This window comes from Mytilus trossulus, chromosome 7 (genome assembly GCF_036588685.1).
Source record: "Mytilus trossulus isolate FHL-02 chromosome 7, PNRI_Mtr1.1.1.hap1, whole genome shotgun sequence".
Classification (NCBI taxonomy): domain Eukaryota; kingdom Metazoa; phylum Mollusca; class Bivalvia; order Mytilida; family Mytilidae; genus Mytilus; species Mytilus trossulus.
In genome coordinates, this window is record NC_086379.1 from 71,353,728 (window position 1) to 71,364,523 (window position 10,796).

General features: G+C 31.3%; 1 pseudogene; it reads right to left on the minus strand.

Annotated features, from left to right (window-relative positions):
- Window positions 1-4,898: 4,898 nt before the first annotated feature.
- On the minus strand, window positions 4,899-6,102 carry LOC134726648 (E3 SUMO-protein ligase ZBED1-like; annotated as a pseudogene).
- Window positions 6,103-10,796: the final 4,694 nt, after the last annotated feature.

Sequence of the window (10,796 nt, forward strand, 5' to 3'; positions counted from 1 at the left end):
AAAACTGTCTTTTCAATAAAATCGTTAAAACTAAAAATTTAAATAAATTAAAAATAAAAAGGTCCTATCACTTAAACTTTTTGAATAATAAATAATTATCACAAGTCTTACACATCACAGTACGCCAGTGTCTTCAAACCTTTTTTATAAAACATTTCATTAACAACTATAGGTCACCGTACGGCCCTCAAAAATGAGCAAAGCCCATATAGCATAGTCAGCTATAAAAGGCCTAAATAAGACAATGTAAAACAATTCAAACGAGAAAACTAACGGCCTTATTTATGTAAAACAATGAACGAAACACAAATATGTAACACATAAACAAACGACAACCACTGAATTACAGGCTAAAACAAGTAAACATTATAGATTGAGGTTCTGAATTATTGACAATCCACTTCAGGACGCAAATCATAAAAATTCATACTTAAGAAAACCTCTGACCAGATATCTAACTTAATACGGACATAAAACCATGATGGTCTCCCGAAAACAAATGCACTGAACATTTTAATTAGTTCAATAAAACGGTTAATTAGGGCCCCGCCTAAGGCGGGTCGCTCTATAGTGATCAGTCTGTCCGTCCGTCCGTCCGTCTGTCTGTCCGTCCGTCTGTCCGTCCGTCCGTCCGTAACACTTTAGTGTCCGCTCTATATCTTGAGCACCGTTATGATTTCAAAGTTTATACTTGACATCCATTTTAACCAACACCAGAGGGTGTGTCATGATGTATGTACAACTTCTTAGGTCAAAAGTCAAGGTCAAAAACTTTAGTTTCAGTTGACAACCCTGTGTCCTTTGGTGAAGACCGTGTCCGCTCTATATCTTGAGAACCTTATGATTTCAAAGTTTATACTTGACATCCATTTTAACCAACACCAGAGGGTGTGTCATGATGTATGTACAACTTTCTAGGTCAAAGGTCAAGGTCAAAAACTTTGGTTTCAGTTGACAACCCTGTGTCCTGTGGTGAAGATTGTGTCCGCTCCATATCTAGATAACCGTTATGATTTCAAAGTTTATACTTGACATCCATTTTAACCACCACCAGAGGGCGTGTCATGATGTATGTACAACTTCCTAGGTCAAAGGTCAACGTAAAAAAAACTTTGGTTTCAGTTAAAAACCCCGTGTCCTGTTGTGAAGATTGTGTTCGCTCTATATCTTGAGAATCGTTATGATTTTAAATATTATACTTGACATCCATTTTAACCAACACCATAGGGTGTGTCATGATGTATGTACCACCTCCTAGGTCAAAGGTCTGTCTGTCTGTTGGTCTGTCTGTCTGTTGGTCTGTCCATCGCTTACAAATTTGATCCACACTATATATATTGAGAGGACAGCTGTTATTATTTCATACTTTATACCTGACAAACATTTTCAACTTAACATATATATTAACCAACACCAGAGAATGTGTCATAATGTATGCATCCTAGGTCAAAGGTCAGTCCGTCAGTCTGTCCATCCGTTCGTTGTTCTTAACAAATTGTGTCCGCTCTACCTCTCGAGAACCAATGAGTTAACATCATGCAGTCATATCACTATTATAGTATGAAAGTAAGTTGAGAATATTTATCAGTTTTAACTTAAAATCTTAGATTAAAATCACACGTGAGACTATGTTATAACTTCAAATAATGCTTCATATCAGATTATCCATACAACTTATTTACCCCACGTTATTGACAGCGGGGCCCACAGAGATGGCTCCCATCTCAATGATATCTAGTTCACTTTAAAACCGACATTACAGATAACGAAGCAAATAATTCAGTAAAACATTGGCAGATGATACAATACCAAAGAATATTCAATATTGTCGACAGCTAAGTTTTTTCGGAAACAAAAATGTGTTCTTTATCCTTAAAAAAAAGGTTTGTATTGTTTGTGATAAATAGTATATCAGATATTTTAAACAATACAATAGCAATCAAAACCAAGGAGTAATAATATTAACCAAAAGACATTTACATCAACAGTTATAAATGATAAATAAGCAACAACACGAACTCCACTAAAAACTGGGAGTGAAAACAGGTGCTCCGGAAGGGTAAGCTTTTCCTGCAACGTATACGGCACCCGTCGTGTTATTATTTTTACAATTGTGCCTTGTAGAGAAAAAGTATCAAATTAATAAGATACGGTCTGAATAACCATACACAAATAATGTGTTTCTCAACAAGTAAAGTATTCTTTTGCCGTTCTCTTCTACCGCCATATGACTTTGAGTTGTTGATCTTCGTCCACCCATTTTAAGATGTAAACAATAATGAGATGTTTCATGATATCGAAAGTTTAAGTAAGAACGGCTCCATAAACAGAAATTAAAGGGAAAACAATAAATTTTCAACAATGTTTTTATAATCATTCATACAAATTTTTCCTCTGACAAATCAAATTATTAAGTTGTATCTCTAATAATGCATAACGCACTAAATCGTTGATAAACTTTATTATCTTTTCTGATCTCATGCTACAGTGTTATAATTTATCTTTCACTTCAACTTATATAAAGGATAAAAATCATAAAATGTTCAACTAAAGAAAACCTTTGACCAAATATTTGACTTGATACGGATGTAGTTATCAATAGTAACAGGATTATAATTTAGTACACCAGACGCGCGTTTCGTCTTCATCAGACTCATTAGTGACGCTAATATCAAAACATTTATAAAGCCAAACAAGTACAAAGTTGAAGAGCATTGAGGATTCAAAATTCCAAAAAGTTGTGCCAAATACGGCTTAGGTATTCCATGCATGGGATAAGAAAATCCTTAGTTTTTCGAAAAATTCAATGTTTTGTATACAGGAAATTTAGAAAAATGACCACATTTTGGATATTCATGTGGACATAAAAACCTTTTGGTCTTTAAAAAACAAATATACTGATTATTTGTACTAGAACAGAAAAACAGTTAATTCACTTTAATACCGGCATAACAAACTACGAAGCAAAAAGTTAGGTGAAACCAGAGACATAATACGAGTTTTTACGGGATTTTGCCGAGTTGGGAATCTCTTTTATTATATGTATCTGGTAAAACATAAGTAGATGATACAATACCAAAGAATATTCACTTTTGTCGACAGCTAAATTTTGCGTAAACAAACATGTATTCTTTGTCCTTTGAAAAGGCTTGTAGGTCTTGGGATAAATAATATCTCATATATTTTGAATAATTGTGCAATATATAGACAAACAGTATTAAGTTAATCAGATACGGTCTCAATTTAATGTTTTATATTCCAACTAGTCAAGCATTCTTTTATCGTCTTTTACTTTGATTTGTCGATCTTTGTCCACTGATTTTAAGATGAAAACAATAATGAGATGTCAGATTATATCTTTAGTTTTAGTTTAAACATATTTATTTATAATGGATTGGGAAACAAGTTTTGCAACTTATATCAATCCCTTTCCACTTTGCGGGTGCGAGTGCTGCCTTGTAGCGGCTTTAGCCTACTCTTTTTCGAAATCTACAAGGGTGTCTTTAACGTGCAGGAGATATGGCTCTCTCATAACACGGGTCAGCCATTTATCGTCCCCTTCCGACGTACTATCATCGTTTTCTCAAGACCATACTCGCAAATGGATATCTATAGTTTAAGTGAGAACAGCACCATGAACGGAAATTAAGGGGGAAAACTAAATCATTTTTCCAAACTTGTTTCCGAATCCCATATTTTAACTTCAAGTAACATTGTTATACTTTATTCTTGTTATTTTCATTAGTAAACCCTGATTAATCTAATGTGCAACCATAATTCCAACAGAGAAGGTTAATTTGTTATCAAACATAAATTAAAGTTAAGGAATTGTAAATGAGCTATGTCATAGATTTTGCTAAAGTTTTGCCTGTTGCATTTGCTTGTTGATCTTTAACCAAATCACATCATGCATTTATCTTTTTATTTTCAATTAGAAATTTCTCTGATTATTTTGTTACATAAGAACGTATTCTTCTGACGTTTAAGTCTCATGCAGTCTCATTGAAATCTAATTCTGAAAATATTTCCAAAATATGGGATACAAATGGAAAATAGCAATGAATTTGAAAATAATTATAATCAAAGTTAACACTGGGAAAGTTTTGTGTATTTCAAATAAGTTTTTGAGTAATGAAATTTTCAAATATGATTACTAACCAAGTCAGTCTTTTCAGCTGAACTTTATTGAGATAAATTGGTCAGGGGAACAAAAAATGATTTTACCAGAAACATACACATTCCATTTTAACTTTTTCTTTTCAAATTTCCTAGATATGTATTCTTTCAATCATTTATAACAAGTAGGTTGAAATTATATGCATTTAATTGTTTAAACAGAAAAAAATCACAAATTTCCAAAATTGACAACATGGTAAATTTGACTCGAAAAAGCATAAAAATGTGATAAAACTTTCTTATATTGACACCAAAATATAGTTTTTGTTAAGTTGAATTGATTCAGAGTGGTCTACTTCATCTTTATTGAGAGCAGACATGGGGTCAATTACATTTGAAAGTAATTAATTACATTCAATTACAATTACAAAATCTTCAATTAAATTACACATTACATTTGACTTTTTTTACCAATGTAATTAATTACATTCCAATTACTTGGCAAATGTAATTAATTACTTCAATTACATTTGAAAGGAAAATTAAGAGAAAACATTGAAAACATGCATTTATTCTATGATATGTACATAAGTATTATACATTGCTCTATAGTTATAACAATTAGACAGTGTTCAACTAGTATATACATTTTTGTATTGTGTCATATAACTTATTTAAGCATTTTCCCATTACATTTGACCATCATCAGCTTTTCAAATGTTCCATCAGCCAGTCTGCACCTTTCCGGCGTAAATGTTTTTCCAGCAGTGCTAAATAAGCGTTCAACTGGTGCAGATGTGGCTGGAATGTAAATCATCAGACTGGTCATCTTCAATTTCTTTGTCTACATCATCAATTTCCTCATCAGAACTCTCATGATCTACCTTAAAGTCATCAAAGCCAGGAATTGAAAATGCTTTGACCATATTACTAGCATTGTCACTGACTATTGCAGCAATTTTAAAACCTATTTCAAATGAAGTAACAACTTCTTCATATTCACTCCTGATGGATTCTGCTGTGTGTCTACCTTTGAATCGTTTACAGCATATCATGACAGACTTCATAGCCCAGTCCAAAATAAAGTGGCCTGTGATTCCCAAAAATCCTCTCATTTGTCTATTAGACCAGAGATCAATGGTTAAACACACACTTTCAGCTCTTTTAAGAGTATTTACAAGGTTATTTTTTATTTCAACCGATTTTTCATGTAGAAGTTTCGAAGATAAATGCTTTCTGCTAGGCACTTGATACTTAGTGTCAGCTTTTTCCATCAAGTTTTTAAATTCTTCACTTTCGACAATAGAGAGTGGTAAAAGATCCCCAGCTATGAACATTATAAGAGCATTTGTCATTTCTAACTGTTTTGGATCAGACGGTGAATATTTTACACTTTTTTTATGCATTGTGTCAATGTTGGTTGAATTTCTTTATTCTCAGAATGCCGAATGTACAAGTCTCTGTGTTTTCTCTGAAAATTACAAAAGGCCTTATTTAATATCTTGAAAATATTAAATTGTTTTAATTTACCTATTGAAATTTTACATTTATTTAAATTTATTTGATTGTAAATGATACAAAAAAAGAGCACTATTTTTTATTTTTTGAAATGATTTTCATTTTTATCCCAGCTTATTCAAATTATTTATCTTAAATAAGTGATTTAGAAATCTGACTTCTTAAAACAAAAATAAACTTTAATCACAACTAATTAATTTAATAAACAGAATATTTTCCAAATTTAAATGTAAGCTTATTCAAATTATTTATCTGAAATCTGGTTAGAAATGAAAAAGAAGCATTATGAATTTATTAATTTTTAAAATTCTTATATAGTATTACCTTCATATGTGTAACAAAGTTGGATGTAACTTTATAACTTCCACTAATGAGGGTGCCACAATGCATACATTTGCCTTTGAAAGTATTTCCATTTTGGAAGTCATCAGGAACAGTAAAATGTTCCAGTACACTCTTGGAGCTCATTTTTAAATCTGAAAAAATGTTTTCTTTCAACATATATATATATAGTGAACAAATTTTGCAAGTGAGATTTTGTCATATGCATTATCCCTTCAAGAATTTAAACATGTACATATAGGCCCTAGGGGTATATTTATCTCTCTCTAATTAGCCTTTTATCTGTTTAACATAACTGTTATAAAAACAGTCATTATATAGTTTGTAATAAAACAAATAGCCAGAGGTTATATTTATTGGTTATTTAAGTCCTTGAATAAAGTTAACTATGTTAAATCAATGTCTTAAAATATCTATCTAAATCTACTAATTAAGGTCAAGACAGTGACTTCCTAGTGGTTTCTTTTAAAATTATGGCATGTGTCTACATTTTTTTTTACAGAAAGTATACTGTGAAGGCTTTTCTTTGTCAGCTTACAACATTTGTTAAGATTATTGATTTTAATAATTTTTTGAGAAAACACAAGATTTAATCTTTTGATCCAAAATTTCAAATGTAATTGACTTGTAATTGAAAAGTAATTGTCAATTACAGGCAATTTTGGCTATGTAATTAATTACATTCAATTACATGTAATTGAAAAAAATGCTCAATTACACATTACATTCAATTACATGATAAATTGTAATTAATTACAGTCAATTACAATTACATATTTCAATTACCCCATGTCTGATTGAGAGTATGGAAGAAAGTTTAATTGTGGAACTGTGGTGTTTTACGATAAAAGCCTAAAAATGGGTTAACATTAATCAAAAATAAGAAAATCATCAACATAAGGTACTTTCAAAGGTCCGTAGCAAATAAAGAAGTACACCATCATATGATATTTTCCTCACCAATTATTTATTCATATAAATCAGCTTTAGAAAAAAAGTTTAATTTTAGACATTATTTTCTACTTAGAGGTGTACATCCTAAAAACAATCTAACTTATAGATTTAAAACTTCTATAGCTATCTCTACCATGATAGGTCTTTGGCTTATGCAAAGGGCCATGCGTTTTTATGTTCTCTAGTATGCTATTTTTCTGATCATATCTGCGTTTTGATCCAAGGACATTCATACAATTTTTTCATCTGTCAAATTCAATTGTAAAGTTGTATCTCGTTTAATGCATAACGCACTAAATCGTTGATACATTTTATAATCTTTTCTAAACACAAACTAAAGTGTTATAATTTTATAAGTTTGTTGTATTCCAGACATTGTCTATGCATTTATTAGACTAATGGATCAATTATCTGACCATCAACAGAGATGTATCTGAATAAAAAGTGAACATTAACATCTTCATAGAGCAGGGGAACACAATATAGTTTAACAAAGTTCATTTTGGGGTCAATTATTTAAACCCATTTTCGTAAGTCGTTCAGTTCAGTTTCTGTATATGAACATTCTTGATGAAATCGAAAAACCAGAAAAGACGAACCAGAAAAAAACTTGAATTGCACCTGCTATTATATCTCTATATATATTGAGTGTTGTAAGCATTTTGGTTTATTTAGCTGCATCGGTTACACTCAGAACTGAACATTTATAAGTCAGAGACGAGTACGAGTTTAAATGGATAAACTCATCATACATACCAGGATTTAATTTTGTATTTTGTTATTTACGCCAGATGCGCGTTTCGTCTACAAAAGACTCATCAGTGAAGCTCGAATCTAAATAAGTTCAAATAAAGTACGACGTTGAAGGGCATTGAGGACCACAATTCCTAAAAGTTTGGCCAAAAACAGCTACGATAATCTATTCCAGAGGTAGAAAAAAAACTTAGTTTTTAAATAATTCAAACGTTTTGTAAACAATTGATTTATAAATATGAACATATCACTCAGGTCAGCCCAGAATCGTGACTATTGGGCTGGTGATACCATCGGGGAATTAAAACTACACCAGCAGTGGCATCGACGCAGTGGCTGTAAATAAACTTATCATAGATAACAGGATATTTATTTTATATAATCTACTCCTTCTACAATTGTCAACCGAGGTCCCACGAATTCACAAGAATTATTTATATTTTGAAGTTTTGTACATGTTATTTGGAAATTGTATGTTGAAAACTTGTGTTATGGCTTTGATAAATGTCACCCTTCCTGTTAATTTCTAGATAGGTTATTGTGTTTTGATACTCACCGTTTGGAAAACGTGAAGGTATAATCTGCAAAAAATGAGTCAGTGTAGTTTGAACTTTAATCTGCATTAACTAGGCATAAATCTATCAAAATGTGTATTGTAACGATTGAAGATGCAACCAAATGAAAAAGCACTTGATTATTACATTTCAATCTTAAACATACTACGGGTCAAAGCATTCAGTTGCGAATGGTTAGGCTAAAATATTATAATCTATGTTGATAGAGCAATACATCATTCTGCCTTCCTGATTTATTAACTAAGCTCAAATTAGATGAATGAAACACCCAAACAGCTGGTACAAAGCTAAAGAGAAGAACAATCGAGTGAACATGAAATGGTCATCATGAAATGACATTTTCAAAATTTATCTAACAGCACACCATTTAATTGAAGTAATTGTTAAAATACAATTATAATGCAATTCTTATGTAACATTTTTTTTCATTGGCTAAACATTTCCGTCAAATCCACAGTTGACTACGGAGAGCCCGCTATTTTGAATTGATTGGATGAAAAAATGTTCGATTACTACAATATCATCGAAAATAGAACGACAGCTACCTAGATTTCGCCGTATTTTAGTTATTTATCCGAAATTGAATCGTAGAGGTAACGTAATAACCTACAGTTTGTAGGTTTTCATTTGTATGACTCACGTTAAGCAATGAAGTCTTTGTGCCAAACTAAGTGACGGATTTGTTTTGTTTGTCAAATTTATACATACATGTATTTGCAAGCTCTAAGATTTTAATTCTTTTGTAAAACATTAGAATCGGAACATCAGTATTGTAGTTGAAGAGTTGATGAATTGTGATTTGACGGTCACAAATGTCCGTTATACTGGCTCTCGTAATCGTCGCCAGTAAAACTGCATTTGCGACCGTCATATCGACAATTGACGGTAGCAACTCTTCAACTACAGTACTGATTTTCCTTAAATGTATGTATTAACGAAGTCTGTTACATCTATATTTGCAGCACGCCTTGCCCATCGTAACAATTTAATAGAATGTTGTGGTTGAGGTTCATATTGCTAATAGTTTGGTTTTATGTAGTATGTTGTGAATAAGTACGCCGATTCTTTTCTTGTTTTGTTTTGTTTCTTTTCTTCAAATGATATATTTTAAAGTTGTCCTTGGTATCACCAAACCTTTGTTGTCATTTAACGCATCTCTCCAATGTTATTACAAATTGAAATACACCAAAATCCCTGCAGATATTTCATAATCAACTATATCTAATGAAATTTTACTCATGCTGAGGAAATTTTAATATTTTTTTGTTTACTTTTTTATTTCTATTTTTATCAGTAATTTCTTAATAATTAAACATGTTGTATGAGCTGTCTTTTTTGTCGATTTTTTAAAACAATTTTGCAACTATTTTCATTCTTCCGACATTTTATAAGGTGAATGTATAATAGACAAGAATCCCTTATATTCAAGTAGTAAGAAATAAACTGAAAGATAATCTGTTATATTTTTTTTATTGCCGCGTACTTCTTTTTTGTTTGAAAAATATTGATGATATTTTAATTGGACGAGCAACTTTTCACGAAGTGTTTGCATATTACCAATAATTATTTCTTGAAACTATCACAGACGATTGACTTCAACCAGCAGGGAATTAGGTGATGATTGCAATTTGCCAATTGTTTACTTCCTCTTTCATTGTAAGCACACAAGGTATTTCACATCTGTGGGTATTTATCATATTACGTAATAACACTGATATTTTATAAAATTCATAACGTAGAACCTTTATTTGTGAGGAAAATTGAAAGAAACCCACACTCAGGATTTAAAAAACAACCACAAAAAATTGTGAACTGGAAAAGGGGAAAGATTACTTAAAACAATTAAGCCAAGTGTTAGACTAAATCAATCATTAGAACTGCGAATGAAAAATAAATGTCATATTACGGACCGGACAAAATTTAAAAGCAACCTAAACAAGCATAACTAGTTAATGCGGATCAAAGTAGCCAACTTAAGTTTTCTTCAAGGGGATAATTATAAAAATTTAATATAAAATTTCTATAGAAGTAACAATTTTCCCAGAGAAAATTCTAACACTGAAAATAAGAATACAAGTGTAGACATAATGATGACTGCACTGTTAAAACAACTTTCGTCAGAATCGCATTTTCTTGACATAACTGCACATTAAATGTTCAAAACCAATCGCAAACAATACAATAATATGATGCTAAAAACCCAGTCACTTAAAGAGTCCCTGTACCTTAACCTATTGACACAAGTACAGGATTGTTTTCTTGATTTTTATAGAATGAATTTGTTTAGGTTGCCTTTTATCCTCTAATCCTGGGACTGTTTGGAGGTTTTCTATGATGAACTAAAAAGATAACACCGTACAAACAGGTCGAAACATTTACATAATTATAAAACATTCAAAGAATGTATCATATAAAGTTTAGAACTAATTAGAACTTTGAATTACTAGTCGATAGTTTACATCATCATAACAAGGCCAATCAAAGTAAAAACAGATAAAACGAGACACGAATGATACCAGAGGGACATCCATTCCTTTC